Source organism: Haliotis rufescens, unplaced genomic scaffold, assembly GCF_023055435.1.
Source record: "Haliotis rufescens isolate VD_foot unplaced genomic scaffold, xgHalRufe1.0.p SCAF_6, whole genome shotgun sequence".
Classification (NCBI taxonomy): domain Eukaryota; kingdom Metazoa; phylum Mollusca; class Gastropoda; order Lepetellida; family Haliotidae; genus Haliotis; species Haliotis rufescens.
Window position 1 is genome coordinate 58,803,167 of NW_025964334.1, and position 13,238 is coordinate 58,816,404.

General features: G+C 43.6%; 1 long non-coding RNA gene across 1 annotated transcript; it reads right to left on the bottom strand.

The window, feature by feature from the left end:
• Positions 1-1,967: 1,967 nt before the first annotated feature.
• LOC125374733 lies at positions 1,968-5,380 on the bottom strand. Its single transcript, XR_007218734.1, has 3 exons — positions 5,226-5,380; positions 4,557-4,679; positions 1,968-2,227 (listed from the first exon to the last, which is right to left on the bottom strand). It is a non-coding gene; the product is annotated as an uncharacterized LOC125374733 (long non-coding RNA).
• Between the last annotated feature and the right edge of the window lie 7,858 nt (positions 5,381-13,238).

The window sequence follows — 13,238 nt, forward strand, 5'->3', positions numbered from 1 at the left end:
TGTCTCTCCCTCCATCACCATTGTCTCTCCCTCCCTCATCACTGTCTCTCCCTCACTCATCACTTTCTCTCTCTCCTCATCACTGTCTCTCCCTCCCTCATCACTTTCTCTCTCTCCTCATCACTGTCTCTCCCTCCCTCACCACTGTCTCTCTCTCCTCATCACTGTCTCTCCCTCCCTCACCACTGTCTCTCCCTCACTCATCACTTTCTCTCTCTCCTCATCACTGTCTCTCCCTCCCTCACCACTGTCTCTCCCTCACTCATCACTTTCTCTCTCTCCTAATCACTGTCTCTCCCTCCCTCATCACTGTCTCTCCCTCCCTCATCACTGTCTCTCCCTCCCTCATCACTGTCTCTCCCTCCCTCATCACTGTCTCTCCCTCCCTCACCACTGTCTCTTCCTCCCTCATCACTGTCTCTCCCTCCCTCATCACTGTCTCTCCCTCCCTCATCACTGTCTCTCCCCCACCTCACCACTGTCTCTCCCTCCCTCACCACTGTCTCTCCCTCCCTCACGACTGTCTCTCCCCACCTCACCACTGTCTCTTCCTTCCTCACCACTGTCTCTCCCCCACCTCACCACTGTCTCTCCCCCGTCTCACCACTGTCTCTCCCCACCTCACCACTGTCTCTTCCTTCCTCACCACTGTCTCTCCCCCACCTCACCACTGTCTCTCCCCCACCTCACCACTGTCTCTCCCCACCTCACCACTATCTCTTCCTCCCTCACCACTGTCTCTCCCCCACCTCACCACTGTCTCTTCCTCTTCACCACTGTCTCTCCCTCCAACACCACTGTCTCTCCCTCCCGCACCACTGTCTCTCCCTCCCTCATCACTGTCTCTCCTTCCCTCATCACTGTCTCTCACTCCCTCATTACTATCTCTCTCTCCTCATCATTGTCTCTCACTCCCTCATCACTTTTTCTCTCTCCTCATCATTGTATCTCTCTCCTCATCATTGTCTCTTCCTCCCTCACCACTGTCTCTCCCTCCCTCATCACTGTCTCTTCCTCCCTCATCACTATCTCTCACTCCCTCATCACTTTCTCGCTCTCCTCATCATTGTATCTCACTCCTCATCACTGTCTCTCACTCCCTCATCATTGTCTCTTCCTCCCTCATCACTCTCTCACTCCCTCATCACTTTCTCTCTCTCCTCTTCATTGAATCTCCCTCCCTCATCACTTTTTCTCTCTCCTCCTCATCACTATCTGTCCCTCCCTCATCACTGTCTCTCTCTCCTCATCACCATATCTCACTCCGTCACCACTGTCGCTCCCTCCCTCATCCCTTTTTCTCTCCCTCCTTTTCACTGTCTCTCTCCTCATAACTGCCTTTCTCTCTCATCATTGTCTCTCCCTCCGTCATTACCTTTTCTCTCTCTCCTCATCACTCTCTCTCCTCACATTTTTTCTCTCTCCTAATCACTGTCTCTCCCTCCCTCATCAGTCTCTCCCTCCCTCAAAACTTTCTCTCTCTCCTCATCACTGTCTCTCTCTCCTCATCACTGTCTCTCCCTCCCTCACCAGTCTCTCCCTCCCTCAACACTTTCTCTCTCCTCATCACTGTCTCTCTCTCCTCATCACTGTCTCTCCCTCCCTCACCAGTCTCTCCCTCCCTCATCACTGTCTCTCTCTCCTCATCACTGTCTCTCTCTCCTCATCACTGTCTCTCTCTCTCCTCATCACTGTCTCTCTCTCTCCTCATCACTGTCTCTCTCTCCTCATCACTGTCTCTCCCTCCCTCACCAGTCTCTCCCTCCCTCATCACTGTCTCTCTCTCCTCATCACTGTCTCTCTCTCCTCATCACTGTCTCTCTCTCTCCTCATCACTGTCTCTCTCTCTCCTCATCACTGTCTCTCTGTCGGTCAATCACTGACTCTCAGTCACTGCATTCCTCACTCATTTAACCACTCCTGATATAACTGAAGTACCATCGTCCAAATATAAAACAAAGATAACATTTTTAACAAAAGAAATGTTTAATTGTTTGAAAGAAAAACGACAACGATACTATCAGTGTTTTAAGCACACGGCTGTCCCACGTCATAGAAGCATCTATGTCGCCCCTGAGCTGGCACAGGCATTGAACGACGTCAGAGACCAGGGCCAGTCAGAGTCAGAAAGAGGTCAGACGTCATGGTTCGTCATGCACAGGTTACTGGATGAGCAGCAGCAGAGAGCTGGCGATCAGGGGAACCAGTGACACAGTTACCTCCCTTCCTGAAACAGTCCGCAATGGCTACCATTAATCACTGTAGGAAAATGCAACTTTTGAAACCAACTTCTTGGAACTCGGAAATATCAAACGTCAACAACATATGGAATTCAACTCGACTATTCTAGCATTGAACACATCGTGGTACGCAGAAATCTTCGGGCATTGGTCTCTATAACACTAATATACTGAGTCAAATTAAAAACTTCACATTTTTAAAAGTAATCCCATATATGATATACAACGGAAAAATGTATCAGAGAGGTAATTTTTAATCATTAATGTCGAAAGAAGGATTTTAATTAACGGTGGTAACCATAGTTTGTTCCAAGCACCTACGGTATTCGGTAATAACATCAACAGTTTAAATCATAAGTCCCAAGCACGAGAATCTGATGGCACACAAGTTCAGTAGCGTGTATGGCCACCATGTGCGTTGACAACTGCCACACAACGCCTCCGCATGGATCTTGTGATGCTTGTGAACACATGATTGTGAAGACGACGCCATTGCTGCTGCAAAATAGTGCCTAGATCTTGCAAATTCTATGGTTGGTTCTGGAGAGTGCGCAGTCTTCTGCCAAGAGCATCCCAGACGTGTTCGATGGAATTGAGGTCGGGAGACTTTGACGGCCAGTCCATGACGTTGACTCCCGCATTCTGAAGGAAATTCCTTGTCCAAATTGCTGTGTGGGGTCTGGCATTGTCGTGTTGGAAGATCAAACCGGGTCCATGTGCTGCCATAAAAGGCAGAAGTTCTGGTGCCAGTACCTGGTCGCGGTAAGCAGCAGCGTTGAGGTTGCCACGGATGACAAGAAGCCTGGAACGTGCATTGCCATAGAAAGCACCCAAAACCATGACACTTCCGCCTCGAAATCTGTCAACTTCCTGTACACAACACTGGGCGTAACGTTCATGACGGCGCCTCCACACCCTCGCCCTACCATCAGCAAATCGAAGATTAAATCGGGATTTTCACTGAAGACGACTTGATTCAAATTCCTCTGAGTCCATCGTAAGTGTCGCTGTGCCCACAATTGACGTTGACGTCTGTGTAATTGAGTCAGAATCGGCCCGCCGTCGTGCTTGAAGGTGAGCAGTTCTCAAACGGTTTCGAACAGTTTGCACTCAGTCTACCCCTAAAAAGTTTATTTCTGGTTGATGTAGACGTCAAAAATCGGTTACGGACGTGACGTTAGACGATCTGACGATCCTCTGCATGTGACGTCACACGTGGTCGACCTGGCCGAGGGCGATCAGCGGTGGTACCCGTTTGCTGTAGACGCGTCTGTAAATCATAAACAGTCCGTCGACTACAACCCATCGTCTTTGCGACTTCAGCTACGGACGTTCCCGACTGCAACATGCCGATGGCACGTTCACGTTGCACATTTGAAAGGCGTGGCATGACAAATGGCCGTAAAGACTTTGGTTTTCTTGTGTTTTTCTTTTTTTGTTAATGACTGCTTACAAGTATGGCTGAAAACACGTGCGGTATTATGGCCACGTGACCAGTTGCACGTGAAAAACCATTTGTGCCTTTATAGTGCTGTGCACATGACTTTGATCGATTCACCTGCACAAAAACGGGTGTTATCTGAAGACAATACGTGGCCATTACTGTTTAAATACACAATAAGGGCCCACAATGATAACTGGTCAAAATGTTAAAATTTTAGGATTGTGAAGTTTTTAATTTGGTTCAGTATATATGGTGTTATATGTCACAGCTCACTGCATTAAAGAATAGACGGAAGTAGATTAATTGACAGCCCGAGCCAACACGACGCAAGGAAATAATGTTATCGTTATCAATATATGACTGTGTACATTACATTACAACAAAGGACAAAATAGCAATAGGAACTCGTTTTTTGAGGATGTTTAACAGAAGTGTGTTTGTAAATCACCTGAGTTGATGCAATTGAGTTGATACGATTGAGTGAGCTCAACGCCACTTTTAGCAGCATTCCAGTTTAATCTAGCAGGAGAAGCATGGTCGCCTTTTACGACAAACAAAGTCGCCTTTTACGACAAGCATGGTCGCCTTTTACGACAAGCATAGTCGCCTTTAAGGTGGACTAATAAAGGACTACTGAAAAGAAGTATTGAATTCTTTTAAAAATATTTTGCCCTCCAAGAATACCAACAAACACATCTGGGCAGATATGAGCTCTTCTCTTTCTGCAATGTCAGTCTTGTGGTCATTATATTTATACCAGACGGTGACTTTGACTAATATACGATTTTAGCAATAAAACTGTCTGACGCGTTGGAAATAAAACGACGCAGTGATGCCCGAGAATTATTATATATATATTTGGCCTAACTTACCATCACTGGACGTGGTGTTTGGCGGTGGCGCTGACGTTGCTGCTGGCATTGACGTTGTTGGACTAGGGGTTGCAGGGGTTGTAGTCATATTATTTGCCGTTACCATTGTCTGGCACAGAATAGCTGCAACAACAATCCCAAACATCCATATTGCTTTTGTGGTATCAAATGATGCAGTGTATACAACTGCTATAAAGTACTGGTCTGTATTCTAACTCTCTCACTTATAGTATTTCAGTTGCATCACCAAATGTCAGCTCAATGTGAGAAGACGCCCACAATAAGTGTTGCATCTGTCTGGTTAGACAACGTGTGACAATAGATACATAAGACAAATAGTACAGCGTGAGTCTGCAGAAAGTATGTATCAACATTGAAAAAAGATAATTGACAAATGACTCGGCGTGTCAGCTTAATGTGTGAGGAAAGCCGAGCAGTGATGCAGGTCTCAGACGTGGTGAAATCCCTCGTGAGAGTATGGTACTGACAAACCCCCACAAACATAACTATGGCGAATATCGTATTCGAACGCACAATCATATAGGTGTCTGGCATGTCTGAACCACGTAATTCTAATCAACTCATCCGGCGTCTTCGACGATACATACCCTGTCATCCGATAATTAACAAACAGTGTAAGAGGATGAGGGTTTAAATAGAGATACTTACCCATTGGGAGGCAGGCAAAGAGGACGACCTTCATGTTGATAGCAAGGGCTGGAGTGGAGGAAGTAAAACACCACCCCAGGTTATACCAGTCGATCGTAATGTGTTAAATAAGGAAAAAGAGGAAGGCGTTATTAGTATTCCTTCCTGATTCGCGTTTGGGTGTAAACGTTTGTGGTATGGAAATTTTAAAATTTTCGTCATAATCACAACCATTGTACTCCATATTAGCTATTCGGTTAAACCTGATAGCAATTCAGTACAGTGCTTCGATGAAGTTGGGTTAACAAACACTCAGCGTACACAGGAAACTTCAATGGTCTATGCGGGCGGTGGGATGGCCCAGTGGTTATAGCGTTGGCTCATCACGCCGAAGACCCGGGTTCGATATTGCTAAAAGCAGCGTAAAACCATACTCACTCACTTAATGCTTTTTTGATAAAGTGGATCCCCTCGCCATATGTGCACGTGATTACTGCACACGACGGAGCCACTGCTGGCAATATAATGCAGTTATATTATCGAAACACTTAAATAAATGTTAATTTTGTTTATATGGTAATCGTCCGTTTACTTATGACTGAACATTTAGGAGCGCTAGCGTATGAAACATAGGATACATCTGAACCGTGTCATATACAATTTCAAGGGTATATATGTTCATACTCACTTGGATGCTCTTTTATTTCATGACCTACCTGATATATACACATTTTGCGGCCAAATGCTACGTGCATTTAAAACGTTGATCATAAGGATTTCGGATTAAACGTTCATTTCCTCACATGGATAAATTTGGGAAATACGGTCCCTTCGTGTTGTGGTATTCCAAATAATTTGCGTATGTATGCCTAGTTCGGTAATGCATGAAAACGTTATTGAAATGCACACATTTACGTCAGTGTCCATACCAGTCCCTCATCCCTGAAGGGGGGTTATGTCATACATGTACGGGGGGTAGCGACCTAAACCACATTAATGACATTTAGAGTAATGAGTAAGTTGGAGTAAGTTGGAAATTAACAATTTCGAACTTTCAAACAATCACAAACGTTAGAAATGGAACTTCCTCTTTTTTCAAGGTAGAGAAATTGATAGGAAATTGAAGAGTTTCAATGTTTTACGAGGGTTTGGCACCTATACGTTTGGAATACCGAGAGAAACACGAGCCGAATCAATGAGTTGTGTGTCACTTTTTTTTCCATTTCACGGCCTTAAACCCAAAGAAATACATTTGGTATACACGGACACATATCTAATTTGATCTCTGTACGCTCTCGGTATCCTTGCAGAATCTCGTTAAACAAAGTCCCAGCTCGCTAAGCTAGGGACAAAGGGCGCCTAGTACATTAGTGACGGAGTGAGTGAGTGAATGTGGTTTTACGCCGCTTTTAGCAATATTCCAGCAATATCACGGCGGGGGACACCAGAAATGGGCTACACAATGTACCCATGTCGGGAATCGAACCCGGGTGTTCGGCGTGATGAGCGAACGCTTTAACCACTAGGCTACCCGACCAATGATTTATCTACAGTATCTCAATTATATATCTGGAAAGTGAAGGAGTGAGCGAAGGAGTGAGTGAGTGAGTGAGTTTTAAAGTGAGTGCATGAGAGAGAGAGAGAGAGAGAGTGAGTGAGTGAGTGAGTGAAGGAGTTTGTGAGGGGGGAGTTTGGTTTCACGCCACTTTCAACAGCATCTCAATTATATCTCGGAGTGGCAGGACGTACGTGCGTTACTGAAGAAGTGAGTGGGGTGAGTGAGTGGGTGAAGGAGTGAGTGAAGGACTGAGTGAGGGAAGGAGGGAGGGAGGGAGTTTGGTTTCACGTTGCTTTCAACAGTATCTCAATTATATCTCGGAGTGACAGGACGTACGTGAGTTAGTGAGTAAAGAAGTGAAGAAGTTAAGGAGTGAGTGAGTGAGTGAGTGAAGGGGTGAAGGAATGAGTGAGTGTGTAAAGGAGTGAGTGAGTGAGTGAGTGAGAGAGTGAGTGAAGGAGTGAAGGAGTAAAGGGGAGTGAGTGAGTGAGTGAGTGAAGGAGTTTGTGGCTGAAGGAGTGAGTGAGTGAAGGAGGGAGGGAGGGAGTTTGGTTTCACGCAGTTTTTAACAGTATCTCAATAATATCACGGAGTGTCAGGACATACAGATTTGAGTGAGTCAGTGAGTGAGTGTGATACATGGTTGACCTACAATCAATACAGATTTGCTTTTACGAGAAATCTGATGAATTGAACCAACGAGTACAGTGCTCCTGTCACATGCTATCCATACAGACCCAGGCTTTAGTCAACAACAACGTGACCTACTCGACATAATGTCAAATGAGCCTTGCCAACACCACCCATTCAATAGATAAACCTCAGCAAACCAAAGAGGAATGTCGCATATGTATCTGCATAAGTTTCGACGTTGTTGTCGTCATGGTGTGATGGAGATTTCCTATGATAATTGAAATGTTTATTTACGCTATCCTGCCACCTTTGCCTATCGATCGTATGGTAGGTATCTTGCATTGGGGTCTCATAGTATGTGAGGCACTACGTGTAAGTGAGACATGATGGGAGGTTTCCCTATTGGATAGTGATTCATAAACACATGCTCTCCTGATAAAGTCGGAATGGTACTCTTAACTCTTTCAGCAGAGATTTCTTATAAATATGGAACAGGTTTTGTTGTTTTATTTACATTTAAATTGTCAGACATGCTTGTGTGTTATATTGGGTGTCACATACCATGTTTAGTTTACCCACTGTTTTCCAACTGAACAGCTGGGGCAAAGCTGTCAATTCCTACACGAACCTGACTTTAGTTGTCTTCCATGGGACACACGATCTTTCCCGCCCCATTCGTGACCAACTTGTGTTATTCCGGGACAAGCCGTACAACGACTCGGGCCCCTCTCGTGGCCATTTTTGCGACTGGGTTCCGTCTAGGTGCAAACGGGCATAGCTGAAAGAATTGCCAACTCGTTGCTTAATGATTTACATATAGTTCCCCGACATATGATATATATTCCAGATGCTTTTAAAACACTTCGGGATTTACGGTATTATACAGTATGACTGAACACATTTAACTGTATCTTCGGTATATTTCCCAACATGTGTAAAATAAAAAAATCATTCCTGACGGATTCTTTGACCGAAGTCATACGCGCATTCTGATTGGTTGGTCGTATTTTCGCACACAACATTCATCGATAGGGGGACGAGTCATCTTGCAGGTTACGGAATGTCCCTTGCCCGCTGTTATCGAATTTGTAATATACGACAGCCACTCGATAAATCGCAAAGAACAATGACGAACGAAGCGTGGTTTTTACACGATAAAAAAATGAGCTATCATGATGTCATTTTTGGAGAATCGAAAATGCGCTCGCAACTTGATGACGTCTTTGGACGACGTTAGTTTTGAGAGGCGAATGTCTATTGAGTTGTTCCCAATAGATGTAGCTGGGCTACACAGATAACCGCAGTGGCTGAACGATCACATTCCAAAGTAGAAGAGATATGACAATCGATAATGGAAGAAAAGGTACCGATCATCGACGTGTAAAGTGTGAGAATATCCAGGAAATACCAAACGTAATCCCCCCTGTTCTCTAAACAGACCTGTCCGTCATTGCCGAGGTCAGATTGTATTCTGGGAGTCTCCATTATTTAAATAGGGCTAAATATTTTGCAGAAGTTTGTTCATTTTATAAACGTCCTTAAAGAGGCTGTTCAAAGTGTTGATATCTCACGAAGGAGAGAATGTGTACGGTTTTACGCCGCTTTTAGCAGTATTCCAGCAATATCACGGCACGGGACACTAGAAATTGGCTTTACACATTGTACTCATGTCGGGAATCGAACCTGGGTCTTCTGTGTGACGAGCGAACGCTTTAACCACTAGGCTACCCGACCGCCCCTCTTATAAAAGAAATAAACGACTCGTGGTCGTTGTTTATCGTACAATAAAACACTGCAAGGAGAACTGCTTCGCCCCTTATTGTTTATTGTCCCTGCAGTGTTTTATTGTATTATATGTAACTCCTACTCGTCGTGTATTACCTAACTTAACCGCGACTGTGCTAGTATTTCACAATAACGTATCCCGACGTTTCTTTTATTCTTTTTCGTATTTCGTACATTTTGGTGATTTATATGTAGGATAAAACACTTCTCCCCTCCTTACGTCGGTAATTTTCGGGAATATTCCCACTCCCTCGTGTTTATAATTACATTTTCAAATAGAACCTTCTTCACGTAAAGTCCGGTGAAGCAAACCCCTGTCATTGAAATCATCATGTGCAGTGACACCGCGTCAGGCCAAACTCCGTCAATCTGAAAACCCTGTTTTTTAGACTTTCTAATAAATCCCCCTTCCTGGTAACCTTGTACATATTTAACTAATCGAAGTATACCAACATACTGAATACCAGCATGTCCTCTCTCTATACGCATAAGCAACAGTTCAGTGTCACATACCAATGTGGGGGCACTGGTGGCCCAGTCGTCTAAGGCGCCGCGATTCACTGTGCACGACAGTAACCTATGCTTGTGGGTTTGAATCCCGCTTCGCCCCGATTATGTTTCTAGGTTTGTCAGCACCATACCCGTGTTCGTGGGTATTCACCGAAGTGGTAAACGTCTGAGACCTGCATCACTTCGGGCTTTCCTCACACATTAAGCTGACACGCCGTGATATAACTGGAATACTGTTAACAGCGGCGTTAAACTCACTCACTCACTGTTATGGGAAGTTCTGTTTCACGATTCACAACTTTCAAGACACAAGAATTGGCAAATGTCAACCGCAGCTGATATGCCATCCAGGGTTTACGTCTATTGTTGGATGTCAATTTTGCTTTTATACCTGCAGCAGCATGCAAGATGGGTTGTAGACAGGTCCTAAACTAAAGAGACATATTTCAACCCTAAGCCCTGGGTGCTGATGCTGGTCTCACGACACCACCTACTAGCCTGATCCAAATATTTGCAAATTAACGTGTACTGGGGGTCCATGTGCAATGAAATAAAAGCGACAACGTTATTTCAATAACCTTAATAAATCTCTGCTAAAAGCAGTCTGCTGTACGATTCCGGCTGTGCCACAAGCACCTGTTCATGAATCACTATCAATTAGTGAAGATACCAATTGCTCGTACAAAAGGTGAGCTCAGTCTGTCCAATCGGTGGTACCCGTCACAAAAAAAAACAAAAAAACTCGCTGAAATATGAATATCAATTGGCCTGTGTGTGTCACTTAATGTATTTTCTATTGTGTGCGAAAATCGGATTTGAGTACCCTGGAGATTTAGTATCAACCGGGGTTTTATATTAATGTATCTTTCACACGCTCTTAAATGTTCGGGGCGGTCGGGTAGCCTAGCGGTTAAAGCGTTCGCTCGTCACGCCGAAGACCGGGGTTCGAATCCCGACATGGGTACAATGTGTGAAGCCCATTTCTGGTGTCCCCCGCCGTGATATTGCTGAAATATTGCTAAAAGCGGCGTAAAACCAAACTCACTCACTCACTCTTAAATGTTCGCACGTGGGTAAATTGAAGTTTGCTGTGGAGCCCGTGTGTCGGAGCCACGCTTGTAATGTAATGAATCAACCAGATACAGACGGCGATGGGATACATTCTGTTGTGCACTAACCGTGACCACAAGCTTGAATGTACAGCTGAGCACAAGTGTCTGTTAACCCACCTATAATAGGTTAAGAAATGCAAGTCATGCAACCTCAATGGCACACACGTAAACAATGAACTGTCCAGTATTTGTGTCAACGCTCGATGTTTCTGTGGGATCGGAGGAATCTTCCATGACGACACTCTTCCAAACGCGACGTCTGATACGAATCAATCATTTGCCTTCTGGAAACTCTCAACTGAACTCAACATAATACAAAACTGAAATAGTAGACCTGCTTTAGTCTTCATTGCTTTGCCTCGCGATAAAAGGAATCTGTTTTGACGGATGATCGAAACTGGTGATTTAATGTTTATGGCTGTGGTCGTTTATCCAGTATGAATACAGCAACATTAACCGGATAACGTATTTCAATCAGCCAGATTTCTTTTGAAGACGGTCTGTATGGCAATGACTCGGCACATTAGCCTGACATGTAACGGTACAGGATTCCATACATAGAGGTAGATATTGTTGGGTCAAGCAAATGTACCATCAAATCCCTGTCTTAAAAACTAACGTTAATCAAGGAAGGACTTTCTGTATTTTCACAGAAAGTATTTGAGACAAATGGAATTAATACCTTGTGGATTCTCAAAAACCAAGTTATATTATGTTAAAACATTAAATATTAATCATTTTTTAAATTTTTGCAACTTTGTACATCCCTATGTCATAGGACAAACTTAGCGAAACACTTCATTTCTTGATCCATTGGAATGTGTTGTCCAACGCAATGGCCATATATACAGTTACATCTTAATCTTCAAACGTTTACGACCATTTGTCAAACATGAAGCTAAATGTCATCTGAAGTTGACGGAGAAATCAATATTTCCGTTTGGACACCTCTACCCTCTGATCTGTTTCTTTATGCATATAAATTGGAATTTACTCCTTGGACTGGCAACATCAAAACAAATTAACGTGGCCAGGAAGTTTAACTTAAGCTTCATGTATATCGATAACCTTATGTCGTTCAATAATGGTCGATTTACCCCCCTGAATTAGACATACGTGAGACAGGTGAAACCGACATTTTTTTCACATTCAGATCTATGCATAAAACAATCAGTGTCAAAAACACTAACCATAAGAACGTAAGACAACTTTCTAATGGTCAACTTTGCCTTTATGTCGAGCAATATTCCACCAGCTCTACTGTTTATTCATTTCACAACTGCTCAAGTGCATGTGAGCATGCAATGTTTTCGAAGATCAAAGAGCGTCATATGACTCTTGCTCAGCGTTTCAAGGCCTCAGTTAAAGCTTTCAAACACGTTATATGACAGACAGATGGAGGGTATTTCCAAACCTTCAATCAGATATTAGTGGTGTCATATACATTCATCTAAATGCGATCAATGTCGAATGTAGATATTTCAAAAAGAGAAATGGAAGTGTAGAATGAATGCAAAAGTGATACTCAACTGCTTTGCAGATGTATAGTTCACCAATATATATGTTCAGTTTACACGATATGGTAAGAACATATCGCTCCGTGCTGAACACAGACTGAGTAGTTTTCTCATTGACAGAATAAAGTCTCAAAACTTTTCCAATCCATGGTTTCTAAACCGAAAATAATATTCCATTAGAACTCCATTTGAAAACATAACAATCTATTTGAATCAAATTTCAGTGAATCCAAGTTTTGATATAAACTCCGACAAACGCAATGTTACTAAGACGCACACTACGTCTATTATAATATAAAAGTAATCTTATTAATGTTTCACTTTGACACACTTTCTATTTCTGCAGTCACGGTAATGCATTTTCTGTATAGAATTATCATGTTTGGTCACAGTCGTACAGTACACTCCATGACTTGTCAAAATCTCAATTGTTACGTCTAACAACATTCTGGCCCTTTCTCAGACAGCATATGAACATAATGAGTATGTGGGATGACGCCCGCTCTCATACCATGAGGCTTTATTGTGTCTATAGCTCTCCAAGGAAACCTATTTCTCCAGCTTGGGTGCATGATAGAAAAGCAATGAGTCAGTGGAAGAATTTACGTTTAAACATCAGCGTCCTCATACAGAATACCACGCGAGACTTTAACGAGATGCAGGACGCAAGATGCAGGTCAAATTGACAAAAATGAAGGTCAATGTCATTTGAAGTTTACTGAGACAACATTATGCCTTACAACATTATCATTCCTACAATATATGATTGTGGGTTCGAATCCCGGTTCGCCCCGATTATCTTTCTAGGTTTGTCAGCACCATACCCGTGCTCGTGGGTATTCACCGAAGTGGTAAACGTCTGAGACCTGCATCACTTGGGCTTTCCTCCCACATTAAGCTGACACGCCGTGATATAACT